Consider the following 27,885-nt stretch of genomic DNA (forward strand, 5'->3'; position numbering starts at 1 on the left):
TTTACATTTCTACAATTCAACAATTTTTAATTCTTCAACGAAAATCTCTTGTATATTTGTGGTATGTGTTAGCCTTGTATTTGGATTTAAGTTTTCTTTATTTTATTTTTTTTTCCTTCTTTTGCATTTTTACTTATTTTAGTTTATTTTTCATTTATTTTGCTTTTTTCTCTCAAATTCATTCACGGACAGAAAACTGTTAGAAAAAAAGTAGAAATTTATTCATGTGTAACGTGTTAAACATGAATGAATACTAAAAGATTAAGATAGCTACCATTTATTTTTATCTTATGCCTACATGACAACGGAATTGTTACATTAATTCAAGGAGAAACGGAAAAGAAATAAAGATGTTTGAGTGAATGACAAATTTAAAGTCTTGTGGTTTCTGAATTATGAAAAAAAAAATAATGATAATGATAATAATAATAATAATAATAATAATAATAATAATAATAATAATAATAATAATAATAATAATAACCAGGAAAAAAACGTGGGATAAGAAATGTCAGGAAACTCAATTTGAGTTTTCTGACATTTTTATATTCAAATGAATGCCGATGATGATGATGATGATAATGATGATGATGATGCATGACGACGACGACGCGGAGGCGGCGGCGGAGGCAGTGGCGGAGGCAGCGGCGGAGGCGAAGGCGAAGGCGAAGGCGAAGGCGAAGGTGGTGGTGGTGCTGGTGGTGCTGGTGGTAGTGCTGGTGGTGCTAGTGGTACTGGTGTCGGTAGTGGTGGTGGTTGGCGAGTTGGTAGAATCATTAGCACGCCGAAAAAAAAATGCATAGCGAAATTTCCACCACAACTTTACGTTCTACGTTCAGATTCTACTGAGGTTGACGGTGCCTTCTTTTCGAGATCGATGAAAATAAGTATCAGTCAAGTACTTAGGTCAATCTAATTGACTTGCCTTTCTCAAAATTACTGGCTTTGTTTCAAAATTGGAAAGAATTATTATTATTATTATTGAGTTACAGAGCGGTCATGCCATCAAAGTGACACTGGGGTAAAATATACGAAGCCCAGTATACCCATCATGACTATCCGTCTGATAAGGGTGCACCAGGAACATGTATCACAAACCATATGTGCGCGACATGGTGATCTCATATCAAGAAAAACAGTGCATGACCTTGCAGGTGGGACCCAATTACAATTTTCTTCAGGTTGAGTAGCCCATCCCGCTCAAAAGGTCCCTGAATAAGGGTCGTTTAAAGGTGCTGAACGAAACACCCGTGTTTCTTGAGGTGAGTTATTCAAACCCCACAGAAATCTTCTCAACACATGGCAATGATGTTCCCCCGCTACTTCTGCTCATGATCAGAGATGCACATATCATCAGCCACTAAGGGACATTCTCAACTGGTTAAGGTCAAACAACTGACAAACAAATTTGAGCAGAATATTTGCTGTAGCCCATCTTTTATACCATGACAAAACAATGTACATGATAGCATTTTCAATCAGTTAATATCAGAAGCCATGAGAGCCACTGCCTGGTACGGCATATTATTATTATTATTATTATTATTATTATTATTATTATTATTGAAGGAGAGAGCAGTGCAAAGTGACGCTCGGGTGCAAATATGTGAAGCCCAATACACCCATCATGTCTACTTTCTGATAAGAGTACACCAAGAACATGCATGACAACCATACGTGCGCAACATGGTGATCTCATATCAGCTGTCTAGAGAGACTGACCATTAGAGAGCTTTCCACTAGAAAAGGAAAGTCAGGAGGGAGAGGGAAGTGTTGGCCCCCACCCCACCCAATACCCACCCAGTATTTCTATTTAAAGATGAGTAAATGTGACGATGATGGCCCGTGTGAAGGGTCAACTCTGAACATACGCTTATAAGCCGGAGGGGGTGAAAAGAGACAGACGTCTGCCCTTGGTGGTTGGGCATGACCAGAATGTGGGGGGTTCCTTGCTTGGCCCTCCTGGAGGGAACTCCTCACTTTTGGGGAAATTTATTGCTTAAATTTTTTTGTCAATTGTTATTGTTTTTATTGTATACACGTATTTTTGTGCTAAACCTATTTCATCCTTGTTTTATATTGTCCCTTTATATTTTATGTTCGGCCCTCGTGGTCAACAAAGAAAAGATTATTATTATTATTATTATTATTATTATTATTATTATTATTAAGGCGGCATGCTGGCAGAATCGTTAGCACTCCGGACAAAATGCTTAGCGGCATTTGGACCGTCTTTACGTTCTGAATTTAAATTCCGCCGAGGTCGACTTTGCCTTTCAACCTTTCTGGGTCGATAAATTAAGTACCAGTGAAACACTGGGGGCTGATGTAATCGACTTGCCCCCTCCCCCAAAATAGCTGCCCTTGTGGTAAAATTTGAAGCTACTATTATTATTATTATTATTATTATTATTATTATTATTATTATTATTAGGTAGCGAGCGGGCAGAATCGTTAGCACGCCGGGCGAAATGCTTAGCAGTATTTCGTATGTCTTTACGTTCTGAGTTCAAATGCCGCCGGGGTCGACTTTGCCTTTTATCCTTTCGGGGTCGATACATTAAGTACCAGTTGCCTACTGAGGTCGATCTAAGCGACTGGCCCCCTCCCCAAAAATTTAGGGCCTCACACCTAGAGTAGAAAAGATTATTATTATTTGATAATGATGATGATGAAGAGGAGGAGGAGGAGGGATATCAGCAACATGTTCGTTTCGACTTGCTCGTAATTTTGGTTTTAATTTAACCAATTTCCAATGATTTGTATTCCAAAATTTTTCCTCCGCATGTCACATAAAAAGCTCAAGGGTTTCGGGAGCCGCTTGACTTCTAGGGAAGAAATTTCTCATTTATTTTGAATATTTACCGATTTCTTTAAAAAAAAAAATAACCAGAAAAACATGGTGTCGATTTTTGCGGGGAAAGTGTCAAGGGAGTGAGATCAGAAATTTGAAGAGCTGTTTTGACGCAGACTTCCCACCTTTAAAACAAAACACCACCATCACTGCCACCACCACCGCCATCACAGGCACCAACTGAAACAACAACAAAAACAAGGCAAATGCGAAGGAATACAATAGCAACAAGAAAGAAGACAACAACAACAAAGAAAACGAAGTGAGAACTTGGAATAAAAAAACAAAAAATTAAATCGATTTTTCAACACATCTGCACATTTCACCTCTACCACCACCGTTAACACCAACACAAACAATGAATACACTACAACTTGCAAATGCAGTGTTGGTGGGTTCGCCGATACCGTCCGCCAGATAGAAGAAGAAATTATTTTATCGTCAGAGGAGTTTTAAAATCCGAAAAATATACTTACAAAGTCTGGATGAAATGTTGCATTAATTATATCAGAATCAAGAAACCGACCTCAAAACTGTGGTGTATAAAACTTTAGCAGCAAAATAAGAGAATAGAACAGGTGACACAGTAGTTAATATAAAAAATGTCTCCGCTCAATCTGGGACAACAAAGCATATATCGCCAGGGAGAAAATGTATGGCACAGAAGAGGTAAGATTCCGTACAGTGACTGAAGCCAAGAAGTATTCTCAACAACCCTAACGAGTGATCAACTGCTTCTCAAATCAATATACCTACGTCATAAGGTAGTAAAAATAATGATAACGAATGTGCTCCTAGAATTAAACATGTGCTGCTTGGTAGAAACAATAAAAATTAAAAACACTAGTGGTTCACGTACACCAAAATATAAGCATCGTACACAGCTCCATTACATTACCGAATATCGTTCCACCGCATATCAAAATCATCCAAATATTGCAACATACGTACAACGTTTTAAAGAATAAATATCCCCACTGGAGTAGGGGACTTCAGAGGAAATATAAACGATAGACTGCCTAAAGAACTGCACGTGGAAACACCCACAAGTAGGCAGGAGAATAAGGCAAGTAAGCCTTTTCTCACCTCTTTCTTTCAGTCAAACATAGCCTTACTCAGATTAGGTAGTTTAAATGCAGGTGTCTTTGGGTTACCATGAAACAACGTCACCTGAACGACCTCATATCACTAGATATAGATGTGGTGGCCATCAGCGAGACAAGAGTTTCCGATCTACACGTCTTCACGCCCTATGACGAAAAGCCATTCCAGCTGTGACACTACTATCGGATTGTCTTCAAAAATAATTTGTCTAGGACTATATTATACAGTATCCTTCATTTTAAAAAACCATAGAATGTGATTTTAAGGAGATTTGGGTGGTATTTTTGGTTGTCCTGTAACCACGCATAAATAGGTGACAGTTTGTAAATAGGAGATATAGTTGATGATATCCCACCCACCCAGTATTTATGTTCAGTCGTTGCATATTTTATCTATCTCAGAGGAATGACCCTAATAGTATTTGAATTCACAACAGAGACAAAATTAAATGCTGCAAAGGATTTAGTTTATCATTCTACTACTGATGGCACTCAAACATAATCAAAATATACGGTGATATTGTCCGATAAATTTTCAGTTTCAGAAAATTTTGCAACGAAATCGAATCAACTTAATTCAAAAGCATTAATCATAAAACACAAATTTACAATTCAGTTCCTGTGCATACACCAAATTATTAAATGAAAATTTGATTTTAATATTTTTGATCTATTGGGTCATCCCATAAATAATGCGGTTTTATATACTTCTTATCTTTCAACATTAAGATAAACAAAGTTCTTTTTTAATCTAAAATATACTCTCCTTCATTTTCTACAATGCTCTTCCAGCTATCAGGTAGACTCGCAAGGCCCCTCTTCCAAAATTCACTTGTCCGTCACGAAAAATACTCCTCCAGTACTGTTCTGATCTCGTCTACAGAATTCATATTTTTTCCGTCCAAATGATTTTGAAGACTGCAGAATAAATGATAATCAGATGGGACAGTATTCGGTGAATGTGAGGGTGGGGAACTGTTTCTCATTCAAACTGTTCCAGCCTTTGGAATGTCATCCTCGCTGCATATGGCCGAGCATTATCCTGATGGAAGATCACCTTTTGTCTTGAAAGCAAAGATGGTCGTTTTTCTTCTAGCGCTGACTTAAGCCGCTCAAGTTGCTCGCAGTAGATCTTTGTTATCGTTTGGTTTGGGTTTAAAAGTTCAAAGTGGACTAAACCTTTCATATCCCACCAAAAAGATAACACCTAACGTGGGTGAAGATCTTCTTTAGCCTGGGGTGTCGGTGTTTCTCCTTTCCCTACCCACTGTCTTCGGTGCTTGACATTTTTATAGAGAACCCAGTTCTCGACACCAGTCACTATTCGGTCCAAAAGGTTCATTCGTGAGACGTAACAGCGAAGAAGAACACACATTCACACTCTGCGCACGATTAGACTGAGAAAGTTTGTGAGGAACCCATTGACCTAATTTGCTGACTTTTCTGATGCCAAGCAGGTGTCGATGGATGGTTGAATAACCAAATCCAAGCTTTTCTGCTAGTTCATCAGCAATTATTATGAGATTTTGTTCCACCAGAGTTTGCAAGACGTCCTCATCGAGCTCTACAGATCTTCCAAGATGAGGCTCGTCTTCTAGGCTGTAGTTTCCGGCTCGGAATTTCTGGAACCACTGTTGACACTGGCTTACGCTTATTGTCCGATCCCCATAAACTGCATTAATATTCCTCGCACTTCCCGTTGCGTTGTTGCCTTTATCGAAGTCATAAAGCAAAATATGCCGAATATGCTCCTTTGTCACTTCCATTATAGCTTTGAAAATATAACTGTTAGAATCGAATTGCACTCTTCAAAACTTGCACTAAGAATAAGGACAAGGTAAAATTACTATATGCTTTTATAGAAAGTTGATGCAGGTAGTTTATCCCGTCCCCCTCCAGCTTTTAGTTCACACAATTAAAAAAACCACATTATATATGAGATGACTCAATATAAAGTTTTATATATAATAGTTCTAACAATTCCCGTTAATACATTTTATCTTACCTGGGTGTAATAGATTTAGCGCAAGAATTTATGTTTCTGTGAACGTTTAGAACATTACAAATCTCAGTTTTTCATCTATAACCTAAAATTTAATTAAAACTAGTCGTAGTATTTCAGTGTGTGTAGCTCTGACACAAAATATTGCAGCATGCTGTTTACTATATTCTACTCTAATAGAAATTAAAAGGCCTAATTTAACATTTGATGGGGGAAATATTACTTTTTTCTTGAAAGGCTATTTGATATTTCATTAATTACACTCCGTGACTTATCTTTGAGGTCAATACTTGCATGTATAATGTTTGTTATGAAGTCATCGTGGACCCACATACGTATAAAAAAAATAGCGAGATTTTTTTCTTTTTTGTAATTCTTTTAAAATGGCCGAGTATTTTTTTTAATCTGTACACAGATATGTTATTTATGCAGGGTTCATTATTAATTCTATCTATTATGAGAGCAGAAAGACTGTGTGTTTTGTAATTTTCTTTTAGTGATGAATAAGTAAATGTTATTGACAGAAGAATATTTTAAATATGAAGCAGCAAAGGTTTATTAGTTTGGTTAGATAGTCTATAAAAAAATTCGGATCTATTTTAAAACGGGGGCCACATTTTTCATTAATGTTTTACGTAGTGTTTTTGGTACCGAAAGACTTTCAAACTTCGTATATTTATCTATTTTGTGTTATAGAACAGAAAAATATTTTTGTATTCGAATTTATTTCATGTAAAAAATTGTCTTATTTCGATAATTTCAACCAATCACTGACAAGTATTCAGTTGTTTACATTTACTCCTTTGGCTGATTAAGCGATGTAAAGCGTATTTAATCTTCATACCTTCGTTTTATTTGCTTTTTTCATTTTAAATTTGCTTTAACCCTAACCCTAACCCTAACCCTAACCCTAACCCTAGGGTTAGGGTTAGGGTTAGGGTTAGGGTTAATTGTTTCAGAATCGTTTGTTTATGTAGTCGGCACTTAATGTATATCGGCTGAATGGACGTCAGTGATTGGTTGAAATTACAGAAATACGACAACTTTAACATGGAATAACTTATGGATTTCTTTTTTTTTTTTAAGAAGACTAAGAGAAAAAGATGTTTTATATGACACATTCTACTAGTGTTCCAAGTTTCAAAGTGTTTCGTTAATGAAAAATGTGGCCCCCGTTTTAAAAAAGATCCAAAAATTCTACTGCTCCTTTAACCACAAAGTCAAACACGAAATAACAAGTATGGCTACTTTGAATATGAATTCCCATTCCAGAACCGTTTCATAAATCTGAAAAAAAATTGACCTAATATTCACAGAAATGTTAAGGATGAAAACAAAAGGCAATTTATCTCTGCATTTGAATGTATTTTTCATTACTATTATAGCCACCAATATTATAAGGAAATTGCAATAACATGAGGAGCCAGTAGCAACGGTGAAACGTCCGATTGTGTTTTGTATTCAAATAGCAATGTAATGGAAATTACCTCCTTTTTTATCTGCTTTCTGGAATCAATAAAATATGTAGCATTAACATCAATAATTCAATCGGTTTTACTGACCATGCTTATCCGCCTCTGCAAATATTGATCCAGTTCTCAAACGAAAACAAATATGTGTATAAATTGCAAGGAGTTAGAGCATAATATACCTGCACTCATGGTTCTGGTTTGGTGAGGACTCAATTAGTAACTGGCGTGACGTTAAGATACTCTACATACCACAGATACCACTTTATCGTTATCATAGTATGAACAGCCCATATCACTTCGACACATGATTAACTTGAACCGTAAATGTCTTCGACGCAACAATTTTCCATTAAAAAATATGAACTAAAGGAGGAAGCCTTCATGTAGTCGCACGACATGTTAAAAATAACCGTAAAATCCTCATCATATCACATATTTTCTTTAAAAGGGAAGGGAACAATCGAAAATATAGTCCGAGATATATGTATGAAGAAACGGCGAGACGGTCACAACTAGGATGCTTTGATCATCGGTCTACTCAATCGAGACTGGTCTGGTCTAAATAACAACAACATATCAATAATGACGATAATGATCGTCTCTACATTGGCCACTAAGGGCTCCACAAAAGGTGAAAAGGACATTAGTGCAAAACAGAAAAAAACATACAGAAATTTATACATATACACAGATTTACAACAATGAGATAAGAAAATTTTAGCAATGAAAATTCTCAAACAAGAAAGAGAACCCCAGAAAAAGCACTGTCAGCCTGACCACTTAGGCAAGCACCCTCCCCATTCAGTTCTCCTCCAATCCAGAAACGCATGCGCAGAGAAGGCCCATTCGCTTGGACCCTGCTTGTCAATGTCATCCACCGTTCAACGAATTTGTTAGAAAGTAACACTTGCCTCTCCACCCTCAGTTTTCTTTTCAAGTGAAACCTGTAAAAAGCTGATAAGGATTTGACCATTGAAGAGAATGGCAGTCTGCAGCTCTTTCAGTCTCATCCACCACACAACCTTTTTCACCATGGTCACCAGACAGATATACACTGCTTGCCCTTCGCGGCGAAAGGAGGGCGACGGAATGATCCACATCTGAACTCAGCTGATAAATATTACACGTGACAGCAAATGTTCGATATAAATCTATAAATTGGCAATAGTATGGCACTGGATACGTGAGCTCAAGCCTGTTTCGTTGCTCTCCGGGCACCTCGTGGATTTCGACACTATTGTGACTATAGAATTTATCTCGAACTAGCAACGCCCCCGGTGGTAAAGGTAAAGATTACCTTTTCGAGTAATAAGGGTTGGTTTCCCAGTTTCATGGCGTCCTCACCTGGATGGGACGCCGGTCCGTTGCATGATTATTCCTTTTTGCCGGCTGATTGGACTGCAGCAACGTGAAATGAAGTGTTTTGCTCAAGAACACAACGCGTCACCCGGTCCACCAATCGAAACCACAATCTTATGGTCATCAATGATGGACTCTTCAGTCGAAAATGACTTATGAGTGTTCAGTTTCTGCTGAACAACCTGCACATACAATTTGTTTATAGTGACCAAATGTATGTACTGTGCCTTAGCTAATTCCCCCATCAAATCGACATTGCCTGTACTGGTGCACAAGTGTGCCATGAATCACATGTCGAAATGATCACAGAGCAACGTGAAATGAACGTGAAATGAACGCTGCTCGGTTCGGGAATCGAACCCGCGATCTAGCGCTTTCACAAGAATAATATTATCATTATTTGGAATAATAATAATGATAATCCTGAAGTTTTGTGGGAGGAGACTACATCAACCCCAGTGTTTCACTGGTATTTAATTTATCAACCTCGAAATGATGAAAGGCAAAGTCGACCTCGGTGGAATTTGAACTCAGAACGTAAAGACAGACGAAATGCCGCTAAGCGTTTTGTCCAGCGCGCTAACAATTCTGCCAGCTCACCTGGATTTTGTGGGTAGGGGGATAGTCGATCACATCGACCCCAGTACTCAACTGTTACTTAATTTATCGATCCCGAAAGGATGAAAGATAAAGTCGACTCGATGGTATTTGAACTCCGAACGTAGCGATGGGCGGAATACCGCTAAGCATTTCGTCCAGTGTGCTAACTTCTTTTCTACTCAATGCACAAGGCCCGAAATTTTGGGGGAGGGGTCAGTCGATTAGATCGATCCCAGTACGCAACTGGTACTTAATGTATCGACTCCGAAAGGATGAAAAGCAAAGTCGACCTCGGCGGAATTTGAACACAGAACGTAAAGACATACGAAATACCGCTAAGCATTTCGTCCGGCGTGCTAACGTTTCTGCCAGCTCGCCTCTTTATTAATAATAATAATAATAATAATAATAATAATAATAATAATAATAATAATAATAATAATAATAATAATAATAATAATAATAATAATAATAATAATAATAATAATAATAATAATAATAATAATAATAATAATAATAATAATAATAATAATAATAATAATAATAATAATAATAATAATAATAATAATAATAATAATAATAATAATAATAATAATAATAATAATAATAATAATAATAATAATAATAATAATAATAATAATAATAATAATAATAATAATAATAATAATAATAATAATAATAATAATAATAATAATAATAATAATAATAATAATAATAATAATAATAATAATAAGAAGAAGAAGAAGAAGAAGAAGAAGAAGAAGAAGAAGAAGAAGAAGAAGAAGAAGAAGAAGAAGAAGAAGAAGAAGAAGAAGAAGAAGAAGAAGAAGAAGAAGAAGAAGAAGAAGAAGAAGAAGAAGAAGAAGAAGAAGAAGAAGAAGAAGAAATTGATGGGAAAGGACTTTGATTTCATCGACTCTAGTACTTGATCAATATTTTATTAATTCTGGAAGGATAAAAAGCAAAACTGACGTCGGTAGGTTATGAGCAGAAAACATAAAGAAACGAAAGTAAGTACCTCAAGATATTTCATCTCAAAGTTTTACCGATTCCACTAAACCAGCCACAGAGAATTTGGAATTATGTTAACGTTGTAGTATCGAAATATTTTTCAAGGACCTTGTAAGTCAAATAACAATTTCTTCATCTTAGGATTTTATTTGACAAAATAAAATATTGAAGTTATTTTCTTTGTGTGTGTTATTTTCTTAGAACTATATTGATTTTTACATTCGAAAGAAAATATTGAAAATCTTTGAGCTAGTAAGATTTTAACCACAAAAATATACAATCCTAAAATCTAAGTTCTCAAAACACGATCTGTCTTCTTGTTTTGTTTTGTTCTCGTTTTTTTTTTTAGATGAGATCTTTAAAAGATGATGGGTGGAGGAGACGAAACTGGTATATTACTGATATTTATTTTATAAATATTTATCTTATATGTAAAGTGATGGTATGTTGTCAACTTAATGTGACAATCTCATGAGAGGGAAGAATGCTACTGCTATTTAGCCCTAGGAAACACCGTTTCCTGTGTCCTTATGTTTACAAAGAGGGAGATAGGCACCTCCACCCATCAAAACCAGCATCCAGAGACTAGTTTCAGAGTCATTGCTCATCATCAGTCTGGAGTAGCATGGCTTGCTAGCTTAATTCTTTATTACAGGTACAAGGCCTAATTACAGAGGGGACAAACAAAGACATGCGGGAATATAAAACATATGAAGGATGAATGTGAAAATTATATATTTACAATGCAAATGAGCCGGCCATCTCGCTCTCGCTGCGAGATGAAACCGTGTATTTCTTTACCATTAACTTATTACACAACTTCTAGCCTCGCTCCGAAGTGAAACCGCAACTACCCTTTTCGCTTCCGCCCTATAATTACACCTTTTAAACAAATGTTCAAACAGGATTTACTTCTTATTTTCCTTTTTTTCAACCAAATGTATATCACATTATTTTTTAAAAAGCATTTTGGAAACCTAATTCATTCAACACTTGCAAAATGACTTGTTTTTTCCTTTTTTCTTTCTTTTTTTCTTAAAAGTTCAAATAAATATTTTCTGAATTACAGTCTTTACAAAATTGTATCGACTTACCTCTTCTGTCTCTCACAATGTCTTTCACTCTTACACTCCTTTACGTTGGAGTATCCTATCTCACTATAATTTGCCTTTTGTTTGTGTTTTTCATGTTGTCTCTTTTTGTTTCTATTTTCCTGCTGTTTTGTGAGTTCTTCTATCTTCGCCTCTAAGTCTGTGTGTTCGTGTTTTTGTGTGTCTGTGTGTTGGTTTGACTGTAACTCTGCGTGTTTCGTCTGTGTGTCTATGGTTTTAGGTTTCCGTACTTCTGAGTTGTCTTGCTTCTGGTCTGCATGATTCCGTTTCTGGTCGTGGGTTGAGTTTCTTCTTCCATTCCTTTACATTTCTTCATTTTCACTGTCGTCGGTGACTTTCTTCTCTCTCTTTTCCTGGGTTTTACTCTACCAAATAGCCATCATATTCTGTTCTCTGCTTCTGCTTTTTTTCCACCACTGTATCTTCCTGTACACTCTCTTTCACCATTTCTCCTGCTGCTCTAGGGCATTTCCTTCTCAGGTGCCCTCTTTCACCGCATCCGTAACATTTTGGGGGTCTCCCCTCCAACATTACTTCCAGCTTTTCACCGTTTGGTAATTCCACAGTTTCCGCCATTTCGTCGTAATATTCTGGGGTTACTGCGCAAATTACTTCAATGCCATATATCCACCAATTCAATTGTTGAGTTCTGCTTACAATACAAATGTTCAGATTTTCACTTCCCTTCGCCAGCTCTGAATTAAATATTGCGACTATTACCCATTCTCGGTCTATCGACAGTGGGATTCTTCCCACCCTGACCCTTACAATTCTTTTGCCCAAACTGCTCAGCACCAGTGTCCATTTCTCTCCTAGTATCAGTCTGTTATCATTCATTTTCGCCTCCTCTTCTGATGCAAAGCTGACTATTATAGTCGCGTATTTCCTTCCTCTTGTAAAGTAAGTTATTCCTTCACCCATTTGTTCCTTCAATATTTCCTCAATCTTTTCCTGCGGTGCATATTCTATTCTCCTATTTTCATTCGAAAATGTTCTGAATATCACCGTCCTGCTTTCCATTTTTCTTTCTTTCCTCCTCTGGCAGAGTCATTTTTATGTTTGACCCTTCTTTTTCTATTATGTCATAATATATTGCTATCTTCTCCTCATTCCACTCCATCTTCTTTGGCTTCAGCACACGTGGGTCTATAGCATCTCGACCTCCAGTAGCTTCTGCGTAACTCTTCTTTTCTTCCATTATTCACTTCCACCCAACGATGGTGGCTTCGCACAAAAAATTTCGCTTTGAATTCTTCAAAAAACAACAAAAGGGCGTGGCTTACTAGCTGTCGATGCCTATCTGCCTTTGTAAACATTTAATAATTCAAATGAAATACATTCACTGATTTCGAAAATAGAAATAATTCATTTCTAAATCTCTCAGAGTGCTGCTACTGTATAAATCTCTCTGAGAGATTTAGAAATGTATTATTTCTATTTTCGAAATCAGTGAATGTATTTCACTTGAATTATTATATGTTTGACAGCTAGCAAGCCATGCTATTCCAGAGTGATGATGAGCAATGACTCTGAAACTAGTCTCTGGATGTTGGCTTTGATGGGTGGAGGTGCTAATCTCCCCCTTTGTAAACATAAGGACACAGGAAATGTGTCAAGACCAACAGGAAATGGTGTTTCCTAGGGCTAATTAGCAGTAGCATTCTTCCCTTTCATGGGAATGTCACATTAAGTTGACAACATACCATTACTTTATTGTGTCGCTACTATATAAATCTCTCTGAGAGATTTAGAAATGTATTATTTCTATCTTATATGTATTTATGTATTTATTTATTTCCACAGATGGCTGGTGACATACAGAGCGATTTGCTTCGTATCCTCTTAGAAATGATAGAGACGACATCTATAAGCTGAAGAGCAAGTGTTCCAACTGATTACTTTCTCAGCAATCATCACAGATGGCGGTAAACCACAAACAGTTTTATATATGAGAAATTATAACTCGTCCACTGAAATGTTTTAAATATGAACGCTAATTTAAAAACAAAACTGTGAAATCTGCAGCAAACCTACCACTTACTGACTTTCAAACAAAAATTTTGTCACGCTTGTGCCTTGGAGAGGAATCTCGGCGAAGGTTTTCAGACTGTCCATAACAGACAACAAATGTCGTTGAGCTATATTCCATGTTTATCGAAATAGCTAATTTAGTGTACACAAGAATGAAATTAGTAATACGAATAGAGTTAGGAAAATACATTAGCTCAATGATTAAACTATTTTAATCATTTCGGATGATAACTCTTAAAATTTCTATATTATTATACCGCCTCAAAGGCGGCGAACGGGTAGAATCGTTACCGAGCTGGGGAAAATGCTTAACACCATTTCCTCCGTCTTACCTTTTAAGTTCAAATTCCACTGAAGCCGACTTTGCTGTTCATCTTTTCGGAGTCCATAAAATAAGCGTCAGTCAAGTACTGTGGTTGAGGAAATCGACCCGACCCCTCCTCCAAAATTTCAGGTCTTATACCTATAGGAGAAAAAATTATTATACCTCCTCGAAAAGCATAGATTTCACTTATTTGCTGAGTAAGAGAATCATGCAGTAGATGTACAATATTGAACAAGAGTAGGAAAGAAATAGTATCAAATTTCGGTTACATCTGCTTAATGATTTTTTTTTTTATCACTGCTTTGGTTAGTACCGTGAAGTCTATGTTTCGCTGTGGGTGTCTAATAAAATGTAAAAATGTCTGGAGTTATTTTCTGTACTTGCTGAAATAAATATATATTAGCCATTCAGTTGTACTTTCCTCATCTCATCCGTATTTTTAACTAGAAACTAATGCAGATCTGAATCGGCTATAAATCTTTACAAACGTGCTCCAGAGATGAATAAATTGATTTGTCTCCTATTCGGAGAAAGATATTTCCTGATGATACGTACAAATGGGTAAATAGCGTGTAATACGAGAGAGAAAGGCAAAAGAAAGCAGAAAAGATGATCGACAGGAAACGCTGGAGTAAATATTATGAGACAGTAAGATAATAAGCAGATGGTCAACAAGGACGCCTTGCAAACATTGATATGAGGAAGGGAGGGTGGAAATTTAAAAAGCGAGAAAGGTGTGAATTTAATGTCAAAAAAGATGTAAGATGAACTATTATGTGTGTGTTAGCACTCTGTCGCTTACGACGTCGACGGTTCCAATTGATCCGATCAACGGAACAGCCTGCTCGTGAAATTAGCGTGCAAGTGGCTGAGCACTCCACAGACACGTGTACCCTTAACGTAGTTCTCGAGGATATTCAGCGTGACACAGTGTGACAAGGTTGACCCTTTGAATTACAGGCACAACAGAAACAGGAAGTAAGAGTGAGAGAAAGTTGTAGTGGAAGAATACAGCAGGGTTCGCCACCATCCCCTACCGGGGGCTCGTGGAGCTATTAGGTGTTTTCGCTCAATAAACACTCACAACGCCCGGTCTGAGAATCGAAACCGCGATCCTATGACCGCGAGTCCGCTGCCCTAACCACTGGGCTATTGCGCCTCCACAAGATGAACTATTATACGAGTCGTTAAACTGCAGATATGTTAAAGAAAAAGATGACGACTATGAGAATGAAAGGAATTTATTATTGCCAATAGATGAGAAAGTTTCCATCGCAAAAGTGAAGTATTTTTCTTTGCGCATAGGAGTGTAGAGCGAAACATAGTGTAAGATGACAGAGCAAACTGATTGTTTATTCAAAAAGCAGCTTGGGGAATCGAAATGTCTGACTACAGTATTGTAAAGTTTGTAGATGTTATTGTGGTCACCGAGAAGATGCTTGCGGAAATAATCTTCCAGACGACAGATGTCTCAAAAACGCTGGATTTTCCTTCTCAGATCTCCAACAATTATTAAGGCTCTACAAAGGTTAGGTGAAATTCACAGTTGGATGATGCTGCTCATCTCATAGACATTCTAGATTGCTTCGAAAGAAAAGACATCCGATTGGTTAGCAGTCGTTCACATACACAACCCTCGACTAGCGTGCAATTTCTTTCCCCTCTCTCTCTCTCTCTCTCTCTCTCTATCTCTCTCTCTCTCTCTCTCTCTCTCTCTCTCTCTCTCTTCTTTCTTTCTTTCTTTCCTTCTTTCTTTCTATCTTTATCTATCTCTATATCTCTTTTCTTTACACACACACTCTCTCTCTCTGACTCTTTCTCTCTCTATTCTCTTTCTCCCTCTCTCTCCCCTTCGCTCTACCTGCCTACCTTCTACCTACCTACCTCCCCACCTACCTTCTTCCTGCCTAACTTCTACCTACCTACCTCCCTACCTACCTACCTACCTACCTACCTACCTACCTACATACATACCTACATACCTACCTGTCAATCTATTTCTCCCTCAACTTCTCTTTCTCTCATTCTTTTTTCGTCTGCTTCTACAGCGGCCTCTGCTTCTCAAACCGGCTACTCTCATACCACCTGTCTCCAGACACTTCTAACACATTCAGCTCTCATGTTTTCGTCTTCCATATTGTAACCCATTCACTACGCCACTCAATGTTTCCTCTCTAAAACGATAACGGTTCAGTGAAATTCCCTCTTTGCATTTTTTTTTCATTGAAGCACAAAAATTACAACTAACTACGGAGTGTCTGCAAACCCAAAATTATAGAGATTTGTAGAATTTACTTATGATAGAATAACTAAGATTGGTAGAGTAGAGAAGTGAGTGGTAAGTTGGAATTGGGCTTTGAGGATGATTATGAATCTTGCAGACTGGGAAAGAAGAGAACAGTTTGATGTCCAGTGGAAGCGAAATGAATCTCATACCAAATGTTCCATTGAAGTTGCAGAACTTACGAGGGAAAGGTGGCAAAAAAGGGTTATCTACATCCGGAGTTTGCATATTGTAAGAATGATACGGCTTCGACAGTTGTCTGAGCCCAGTAGAGAGCAGTATTGATTATCGATTCAAGATGACAGCAGGCAATTTGCGCAATTATTCGAATTTGGAAACGAGGCATAAATCTTTGCAGCGTAGTACAATCGAGTCAGAGAAATGTTTAGAAAAAAGTGAGAGTCTTTTCATATACAGACATATATGTGTGTGTCAGTGTGTGCGTGTGTGTGTGTACATATACATATACTCTTTTACTTGTTTCAGTCATTTGACTGTGGCCATGCTGGAGCACCGCCTTTAGTCGAACAAATCGACTCCAGGACTTATTCTTTGTAAGCCTAGTACTTATTCTATCAGTCTCTTTTACCGAACCGCTAGATTATGGGAACGTAAACACACCAGCATCGGTTGTCAAGCGATGTTGGGGAACAAACACAGACACACAAACACACACACACATATACATATATACGACGGGCTTCTCTCAGTTTCCGTCTACCAAATCCACTCACAAGGCATTGGTCGGCCCGAGGCCATAGTAGAAGACACTTGCCCAGTGGGACTGAACCCGTAACCATGTAGTTGGTTAGCAAGCTACTTACCACACAGCCACTCCTACGCCTATACATATATATGCACATACATACATATATGCACGTATGTATGTATGCATGTATATATATATATATATATATATATATATATATATATATATATATTATAATGGGGATACCCAGGGTAATCCCATAAACCGACCTCCCCCATTAAAATTATACACTGCTCTACATCTTAGAGTGTGCTTCTTCTCTGGATTTATGTTTTCTACAAACGAAATATATATATATATTTCTGTCTATTTTTCCAGTTATCTATGCCTATATAAACATACAAGCATGCACATATAATGCATACACGCCTGCGTTTAAAGATACGTCAAACACACGTAGAACAGGTGTCCATCTTGATTGCTAGTAGCAAACATTTAACGACTTGCAACTTTAAAGGCAGGTGTTTTTCACTATTTGTCGAACGACAGAACAAGATAGGAATTGTTACATGTTGCTGTAAAGGGAGGTAACTTGAGCAGAATTAACTTTCGTTAACAAGGGAGCCGACTCTTTGAATCTCCTTTGTTACAGTTGGTTATTTTTCTTTTATGGCTCGATCAATTGTAAATGTTCCAAGGGAAAGGCTTGTCTTTGATATCAATTACAAATTAACTCTGATTTTCTGTTGGAAGAAACAACAGTTTTTATTATGTACAGTTTTTAGTATGCACAGCAGAATCAGACAGAAACTGCATTTACGAAAGCATTTAAAGAAGATAAGCTATGACGATAATATTCTTTTCCACAAGGCCCGAAATTTGGGGGGAGAGGGCCAGTCGATTCGATCGACCCCCAACTGGTACTTAATTTATCGACCCCGAAAGGATGAAAGGCAAAGTCGACCTCGGCGGAATTTGAACTCAGAATTTAAAGACAGACGAAATACCGCTAAGGATTTCGCCCGGCGTGCTAACATTTTTTATTTCTTTACTGTCCACAAGGGGCTACACAGAGAGGGGACAAACAAGGACAGACAAACGGATTAAGTCGATTATATCGACCCCAGTGCGTAACTGGTACTTATTTAATCGACCCCGGAAGGATGAAAGGCAAGGTCAACTTCAGCAGAATTTGAACTCAGAACGTAGCAGCAGACGAAATACCGCTAAGTAAACCTGTGTTGGTCAAGGAAAGGTCAATCCTTTGTTTAGGGTTTGACCTACATTACTGACCATAGTCTTTATAACACAGAACATTTCCTATCTCTACGTCTTTTGTGTCAGTCAGACCAAGGGCAGCACTCTCCTCAGCCGCAAGAAAGACGATGCCACCTTTACCCTTTCTTCTTTTATAGTTAGTACCGTGCATTCTTTACTCTTTCCCTCTCTACAGACAGACAACCTTTTTCTTCACTATCAACTACTAACCAGCGAGCCAATCTTGTTGTTAATATCACTAGAATTGCTACTGTCTTTTTTAACTACCTGTCGGGCAAATGAATAAACATATGTAAATAATATTTCTTCCTTCTTGGTGTTGTTTCTTCGATGTTCACTGGTTACTCCGACGCGAGAACCTTTAAGCATCACATCTACACGTTACATTCGGCAGTGGGCAACATCATATCGACATGATATGGCACATCAAATTCAGCCACTACACACACACACACACACACACACACACACACACACACACACACACACACACACACACACACACACACACACACACACACACACACACACATACTCGCACGCGCTCATGCACATGGAGAAAAGGAAAGATGATGATAATTTATTAAAAATTATGTATAAAACACAGTTAGATTCTATATGGAAGATATTAGGATCTTCAAGTTCATACTATTAAAATCGTTAGCTATATTATATGTTTCATATTTTTTCTCTCCTCCTTAAAAAAGCAGCCTCCTCTAATTAATGCAAGTAAATTTAACAACTGTAATGTTTTCTTTAAAAGCATTACACCATTTACTTTTTTCTTTCATTTTTTTTTTTTCTTTTGCGAATTCGTTCATCGTCTAATAAAGGTCATTCAGTGAGAGAGAGTTACATAAATTATAAATTTACAGTGCCGTGACATTTTGCATTCTCGTAAACATTAACATGCTTAATATAATTTCAAGAACATAACAAGGTGTTGTAAAGCAATTAAATAATGTTTTGTAGATTGCAGAATCGGTAGAGCACAGCTCGAAAATTCTTTCGATAATTAGCTTAGCCACATCGGTTAGTATTCTGAGTTGTTATTGTCATTGTTGTTCTTGTTCTTGCTGTTGTTGATGTCACTAAGACTGTACTTCTTAAGGTCAATAATGTCGTCGTTGTTGTTGTTGTTGTTTTTGTTATCACTGTTGCTTCCACCCAGCTTGACCCCGATTGAGTAAACCTTCGATTAAAAGGATTTCAGACGCAACTATCCCGTCTTATTTTTGTCTGACATAGTATAATTAGAATCACGTCATACAATATGTCTCTCATATTTAAAAAAAAAAAAAATTAGGTGTGATTTCAAATAGATTTGGCTACCATTTTCTAGAGAATAATTATCTCGACATTGATTATTGGCTTTCACCTTTTCGAGATACATGAAACAAAATGCCAGTGAAGCACTCAGATTAGTTGAATATATTCATATTATTGTTGTTGGCGCTCCGTCGCTTACGACGTCGAGGGTTCCAGTTGATCCGATCAATGGAACAGCCTGCTCGTGAAATTAACGTGCAAGTGGCTGAGCACTCCACAGACACGTGTACCCTTAACGTAGTTCTCGGGGATATTCAGCGTGACACAGTGTGACAAGACTGACCCGTTGAATTACAGGCACAACAGAAACAGGAAGAAAGAGTGAAAGAAAGTTGTGGTGAAAGAGTACAGCAGGGTTCGCCACCATCCCCTGCCGGAGCCTCGTGGAGCTTTAGGTGTTTTCGCTCAATAAACACTCACAACGCCCGGTCTGGGAATCGAAACCGCGATCCTATGACCGCGGGTCCGCTGCCCTAACCACTGGGCCATTGCGCCTCCACATTCATATTATACCTGATTTTAAAGGCAGTGAGTTGGCAGAATCGATAAAACCTCGGGAAAACTACTTTGCTGTATTTTGTTCCAGCAGCTCTTTGCGTTCTGAGTTCAAATGTCACCGAGATCAACTTTGCCTTTCATCCCTCGGGTGTTCGATAATAACGACGGATCCACTACCCTCAAAATTGCTGTTTTTGTGCCTGTATGTCTTAATGATTCTTTCTACAATAGGCACAAGGGCCCCGTAATATTGTAGGGAGAGGACAAGTCGGTTATATATACCATACTACTGAACTGGTACTTATTTCATCGACTCCGAAAGGACAAGTGGTGGGATTTGAACTCAGAACGTAAACAGCTGGGGAAAATGTCTCTGAGCACTTTGTTCGGTGTGCTAACGATTCTGCCAGCTCACCACCCTTCCCACGCAATACCTTTGACCTTTTACTTGTTTCAGTCATTAGACGGCGGTCATGCTGGGGCACCGCCTTGAAGAATCTTTAGTACTTATTTTTAAGCCTGACATTCATTCTATCAGTCACTTTGCAGAAACGCTAAGTTACGGGGACGTAAACACACCAACACTGGTTTCAATCAGTGGGGGGGGACAAACACAGACACAAAGACACACATACACATACACACACGTGTGTGTATACATACATACATGCATACATACATACATACATATATATATATATATATGTATGCATATGTATATGTATATATATACTTTATTTAAAAGCAGCAGAAATATAACAAAAGACTGTTACTCTGAATTTCACGTTCCCGTCCAATGAACGGGAACGTGAAACTCAGAGTAACAGTCTTTTATTATATTTCTGCTGCTTTTAAATAAAGCATATTACTCTACCTCTGGTATTTGAGTACTCTTTTTTCCACCTTGTTGCACATTTTATGTGCTTACTCCGGTATGTATATATATATATATATATATATATATATATATATATATATATATATATATACACAAACCACGGGCTTCTTTTCGGTTTCCGTCTACCAAATACACTCACCAGGCTTTGGTTGGCCCGAGGCTATTGTAGAAGACACTTTCCCAAGGTACCACGCAGTGGAACTGAACCTGGAACCTTGTAGTTGGGAACCAAGCTTCTTACCACACAGCCACGCCTGCGCCTATAATATATATTATACACGTCTCTTTGGTCTTTGTTGATTTTCATACATTGTATTTCGTGTTATCACAACACTAAGCTTTCACTATGAGATACTCGCGCATATATAGCGTATGATTCATTGGCCTACACAGTACATTACTGAAAATAAGAGGCAGTCATTTGAAAATATTCTCCATCTCCGAATTTGAAGATATAGATTTTATATAAGCTTGTTACCAGTTCGATACATATTCGAGCATGTAAGACGGCCATTCACTGCAGTTTATCATGGAGAAATATTCCCGTTGTAGACAAAAAGGCCTAAACACACTATGGTCAGTTCGAAGCATCCTCCATCCAGATCGATAGATGCATACATTTCGAAGTGTTTATTTTCTCATCAGCATCGAACATTAGAAAGAGACTTAGGCTTTTCCTTATAAGAATCCAATCGAAATATTATACTTTGACTGGTGACGCTGTCCGGCTTCCTTGCCGTAGTAAATATAAGGATTATAAGTCCTAAGCAATGTTTGATATAAATATAAGCATGTTACCAGTTCAAATATGTTTGAGATATATTCGAACCCGCAAGAAAGTCATTAGCTGCAGTTTGTCGTGGAGACACCATAATCAGCTCAAAATACACGATGATCAGTTCAAAGCATTCTCAATCCAGATCAATGGATGCATGCATTTCGAAGTAGCACGCAGACTACGCGGTTTAAGATTCAGTCCTATAATCCCATTGTGCCTTAAATTGGGCAAATGTCTTTTACTACAATAGTTCCGGCACGACCAATGCCTTGTGAATGAATTTGGTCGTGGAAAATTGTATAGAAACACGCCGCGTGTATATATATATATAATTCAAAAATCCATATATATATATATATATATATATATATATATATATATATATATATATATATATATATATATATATATATATATATATATATATATATATATACATACATACATACATACATACATACATACATACATACATAAATAAATAAATTGAATTAAACGCAGGTGCTATTCAAATCTTTTTACTTCCGACATATGTTTCGAAAAATACATTGGTATTATTCCAGAAGGAATAAAATGATGTAAAACAATGCAATCTTCTCATCAGGGAAAGAAAGAAACCAAACATATCAGTTAGACATTTTAACAGAATGTGATGACTGCGTATAAGGTGAAGGGAACGCTAGCAATTTTTTTTTTTTTTAACCGTTAATCGATATAACGTCAAAGGCAGTTTATAGAAAGAGGAGGAGAAAGAAAGAAATTAGCAGAAAACTAATAGCGGAGAGATACAAAGCGAAAGGTGAATAGGAATAAATCTTAAAGTATTGGAAGTAGATTCATTAAGTGGAAATGAAATGTAAGAAGACAGTAAAGGTCGAATTTTATAGAATGGTAGAAATCACTAATAGGAACTAAAGGTATGTTTTTGCCAATGTTAGCAACGATAAACGCGTTCTTTAAACGTGTTTGCATGAGGAATCTCTGAGAACAGGATGAAATACATTTCATCGTTACGAAGCGGACAGAAAGCTTTACCTTTATCATACGGAAATGATTTAGATAGAATATTCTATTCCAAATCAAATTGTTTATTCTGATCCTTTAGATACCAAATTAATTTACTAAGCCCAGTGTTGTTACGTTTAATGATCAAAAATTATTTTGGACAACTGAAATGGAGAACTACCTATATAAAACAGACGTCAGAACCGGAAGTAATTTTACATTGATAAATTGAGTTTCTAGTCTTAGAATTACTCCTAAGGAAACGAATGCGATTGAAATCCACATCAGAAACACTAACATCGCTGTTATTATTGTTTAAAGAATGGTTAGTGTTAACAATATCAATGTTACTATTTTCATTAAGTGGATTTGTATTTAACTACATTACTATGCGAAGAGATGATTTGTGAAAGATTTTTTTGCGTTAGAAAACCCTATCCTGATTCGGTGTGAGTTATTTGATATAAACGTTTCTCTTAAGGATATACCCATTCTCCCAAGGAAGGTTTTCCTTAAGCAACTCATTAGTACGACAAACTCCTTTGTTAACCGTATTAGATGGCTTGCCTTTTTCTTCGACAATAACGACATTAAACAGCCCTCTAACGATCTAACTTCTGAATTCAAAAAATTGTTTAAATCTAAAAATAATCCTCCACCTAACCCAAGATTGAAACAGCTTGAAGACGATCTCTGGTCTATCGAGAGGAATGTGAAATTTTCAGTTAATAGGTTATAAACAAGTTTGATCCACAGTTTTCATATATATGAAATAATGTGTAACACCAACGATTTGATTTGCATCCAATGATATAGAGGTCCTTGAGAAAAAGGAAGAGTTTCTCTAATTGTATTTGTAATTCTCTTGGCGAGAACATGGTCAAATAATGAAAAGTTTACAAATAAAATGCAAAAGTATTTCTTAGTCTACTATCTTAGCGCCGCTTACCATTTTCTGTACTTATTGACCCCACCTCCATATCCCTCAAAGCCCTCACTAATTCTAAATTGTAACTTTAACACTTGCCTTTATTTTGTGATTTTTTTTTTTTTTTTTTACAACAAGACTCAGGTTAAGAACCACTGGTATAAAACTTAGATATTATTATCGTGTAAAGACAAACATCTTTTTCAGTTAATAGATTATAAACAAGTTTGATCCACAGTTTTCATATATATGAAATAATGCGATTCTTTAAAATCAAGAAACATGCTGAAGCATTATCAAATCATTATTGTAACATACTAAGAAATATTAACTTAATTTTAAAAAATTGAAAACTCTTTTTAAATTTTAGCAAGATGAAAGGTGTGATATATTTAAAAATAGGAAATAAAACAAATAGTATGCAATATGGTCTATTATCGCTCAATATAATGAAGTCTCAAAAAAATTAAAACACAGATTGAAAAAATAAAAAAATTTTAACAATAAAACCAAAATTTTTATATTAAATGTTTATGGTAAAGATATAGTAAATTTTTTTGTAAGAAAAAATATAATATAAAGCCAAATGTTAAACTAAAATTCAGATTTAAATATTACAAAAAGTACTAGGTAAAACTCAAAGCTATGCAAAATCTTTTCTTTTTTAAAGAAACTTTTTTTTATATTTTCGTACAAATAAATACAATATTTTATGATACAAATCTTTCGTATAACTTTTCTTTTAATTTAACTTTTATTCCAAATGTTTTTGTTTTAATTTTTTTTTTTTCGGAAATTTTTACTCCAAGCGTTCCAACTTGGGCTAGCGTTCTAATTTGGGTTAGCGTTCTAACTTGGGCCTTCATATTACCTTACACGCGCCTTATTTTTTGTTCACATATTTGTGTTGTCCACTGCACATCAAATAATTTGCAATGAATACAAAGTAACGGAAGTATATTCGATTTGGATTCGTGTCCCTCCAAAGGAGAGACACAGATGTCCCCCAGACTGTCACAGAAGTCCCCGCAGACTGTCACAGAATTCCCCGCAGACTGTCACAGAAGTCCCCCAGACTGTCACAGAAGTCCCCCAGAGTGTCACAGAAGTCCCCCAGACTCACAGAATTCCCCCAGAGTGTGGTATGTTACAAAACTTTGAGCAATGATGGAATGTGACCCTCACGCTTGGAACGCTATTTAAGGACAACACATCCTGTTCTTGCAGGCAAACCCAAAGCATTCTTTGAAACAAAAAGACATTCCTTGAAGCAAGCTGAGTTGGACGGTAGTGGGGTATTTCGGCAGCAAACTTCAATAGTTGTTGAGGCTTCCTATGAGATCATCATGTTGATTGCAAAGAGCAAGGAGAGTCATAACATCGGAGCGTCTCTCATAAAACCAAATCTACTCCGTGCAGCAGAACTCGTTCTGGAGAAAGATAGTGCAAACAAGCTTTTCCTGGTCTCCCTATCAAACGATACGGTCAATGGAAGGATCGACGAATTGTTTCAAGACGTCAAAGATCAAATTCTCAACAAAGTGAGAGATTCTCCTGTTTTTGCCATCCAGTGTGACGAAATTACTGATATCGCTCAGTATTCCCAGCTACTGGTATCTGCTCGTTTTGTCTCAGGAAACTATATAAAAGAGGAAACGTTCTGTCACCTATTTTTCATGATGTATCAAACTTCTTTCAGGAAATCCAACTTTCGTGGGATTCGCTAGTAGGAGTGTGCGCTGTTGGAGTTCCAGCCATGCTTGGTCTGCAGTTTGGATTCATTACTGGGGTGAAAGAAAAAATTCCATCTGTTGTTGGTACACACTGCATATTTCATCATGAAGCCACAGCATCCAGAACCTTATCTACTGAAATGAGAAATGTCTTGAACGTGGCTATCAAGGTTATCAACTTTATTAAAGGTGGAGCCTTCAACAGTCGTCTTTTCAAACTGTTGTGTAAAGATATGGAATCTGAACATGAAGCATTGCTTTTTCACACGAACATACGATGGCAATCAAAGAGGAACAAGCTTGGACGGCTTTATGAACGACGAGAAGTAGCAATATTTCTAGATTTGTAGCAGAAGGCAAATCTCCATGACAAGTTCCAGTCTGAAGGCTTTCAGCTATCTCTAGCTTACCTGGAGGACATCTTCGAAACGTTGAATACTCTCGACCTTAAACTACAAGGGAAAAACATCAACATTCTCACGCACCACGACACCTTTCGAACTTTCATGGACAAACTCGACCTCTGAAAATGTCGAATTCAGTAGGGAAATACAGCCAGTTTTAGTTACTTGATTCAGCGTTAAAGAAACAATAATCACTCATCTGACTTGAAAACAGAATTCATCAGATACTTCCCAGATACAGATGAAAAGTGTGAAGCTTGGAAATTCATCAGGGACCCATTTCAGTGTGAAGTGACTGACGTTTTGGATGACGTGCAAGAGGAGTTTCTTGAGCTGAAGTTCAACTCCCCATCTAAGGAAGACTTCAAAGAACTGGATCTTGAAGCGTTCTGGATCACCCTCTGGTATCACATCAGGCTCTTCGGATTTTAGCTATGTTTGGATCCATGTATCTTCGTGAAGCTGCATTTTCCACGCTCGTTGCTGTCAAGACCAAGTACAGAAACAAGCTGAACGTTGAAAGGAACTTACATTGTGCACTCCTTGGCATTCAACCACGCATTCAAGATCTTGTAGCTAAGAAGCAGTGTCAAATATCTCACTAATAATGTGACTAATTCATATTGATTAAAAAAAGAATGGTGTGGATTCAAAGTGTCGATGTATAATGTGATTGATCTATATATATAAAAATGAGAATGTGTATCTGTCTGTCTGTCTGTCTGTCTGTCTGTCTGTCTGTCTGTCTGTCTGTCTGTGTGAATCCCTAAAACTCGAGAACTACGCAACCAATTTCATTCAAATTTTACAGATGCCTTACTTAGGGTTCCAGTTGTGTTTTAGTCAAAAAAAATTTTAACTTCTTGCAGAGTTCGAGCCCACGGCAACATAATATCTCCTCCACTATTTACGTATTACGTGTCAAAAGTGAAACAAAAACACTCATGTCAAATACTTTCACTTTAAAAATGAAACTATTCTACTAACTGAAACAATCACATTTTGATACTGTAATGACAGATACTTTCAGAGAGAGAGAGAGAAAGAGAGAAAGAGAGAGAGAAAGAGAGAAAGAGAGAAAGAGAGAGAGAAAGAGAGAGAGAAAGAGAGAAATAGAGAGAGAGAAAGAGAGAAATAGAGAGAGAGAGAGATGTATATGTATACATATAGATGTATATGTACACGTTATTCCACTAACTGAAACAATCACTTTTCGATACTGTAATTACAGATACTTTCAGAGAGAGAGAAAGAGAGAAAGAGAGAAAGATAGAGAAAGAGATGTATATGTATACATATACATGTATATGTACACGTATATGCATAGATATATATAGATATAGATCTATATGCATACATGTATATGTATACATATGTGTAGATGTATATATATAGATGTACATGTAATATGTACACATATATACATATATATACATGTATACAGATATCTATACATATATACACCCATCACACACAAACACATGCACACAAACACACACATTAGTCATTTGTTTTCTTATCCAAAACTACGTCAAAAGTACTGAACGGATCTTTATGAAATTTGGAAATTATATTCTATGTATAACAGCCATAACTCCCATGAAAATTCATATATTTTTGATGTTGATGAAATTTTAACCCGAACATAACAGATGAGCATTATTTGTAATTCAACGGTACAACAGTGTAAGACTACCCTTTCAGATATACTTACATTGTGATTTCTGCAATGTGGTGCATAAATTGTCAAGTAAATGAGACGCATCTTTGCCTCCACTGATTCACTTGCAAAGTGTTGAGTAAAATTATTTCGTTGCAGACCTCCTTTGGGTCTTTTTATTATCACTGCGACACATAGTCCCCAGTTGGTAACATTGATTTCAAGGCCCTCCTAGATGAGAGACTGGCATTCCACTTAATGTCTATGTTCCATGCTGGCATGGATTGGAGAGTTATTAATGTAGAAATATGGTATCGTAGCTACTAACAGTTGAGGGTTGCGTAGTCTAGACGACGTTTTTAGATTTCATTATTCTCTTTAACCCGGGCAAAGCCGGGTATTTCTGCTAGTATATTATAAAATATTGAAAATGTGAAATAAAAATAAATGAGTTTGATGGTTTTGTTACGAAAATGTGACTATTATTACGTCATAATTAAGAAGTTATCCAA

The 27,885-nt window shown here is 36.8% G+C and overlaps 1 long non-coding RNA gene across 1 annotated transcript; it reads right to left on the reverse strand.

Moving 5' to 3' along the window:
- LOC106875280 (uncharacterized) lies at positions 1–27,833 on the reverse strand. The gene is made up of 3 exons (XR_016242307.1): positions 27,428–27,833; positions 13,877–14,007; positions 1–196 (listed from the first exon to the last, which is right to left on the reverse strand). It is a non-coding gene; the product is annotated as an uncharacterized LOC106875280 (long non-coding RNA).
- Between the last annotated feature and the right edge of the window lie 52 nt (positions 27,834–27,885).

The sequence above is a fragment of the Octopus bimaculoides genome, chromosome 1 (assembly GCF_046866305.1).
Source record: "Octopus bimaculoides isolate indiv1 chromosome 1, ASM4686630v1, whole genome shotgun sequence".
In the NCBI taxonomy this organism is placed as follows: domain Eukaryota; kingdom Metazoa; phylum Mollusca; class Cephalopoda; order Octopoda; family Octopodidae; genus Octopus; species Octopus bimaculoides.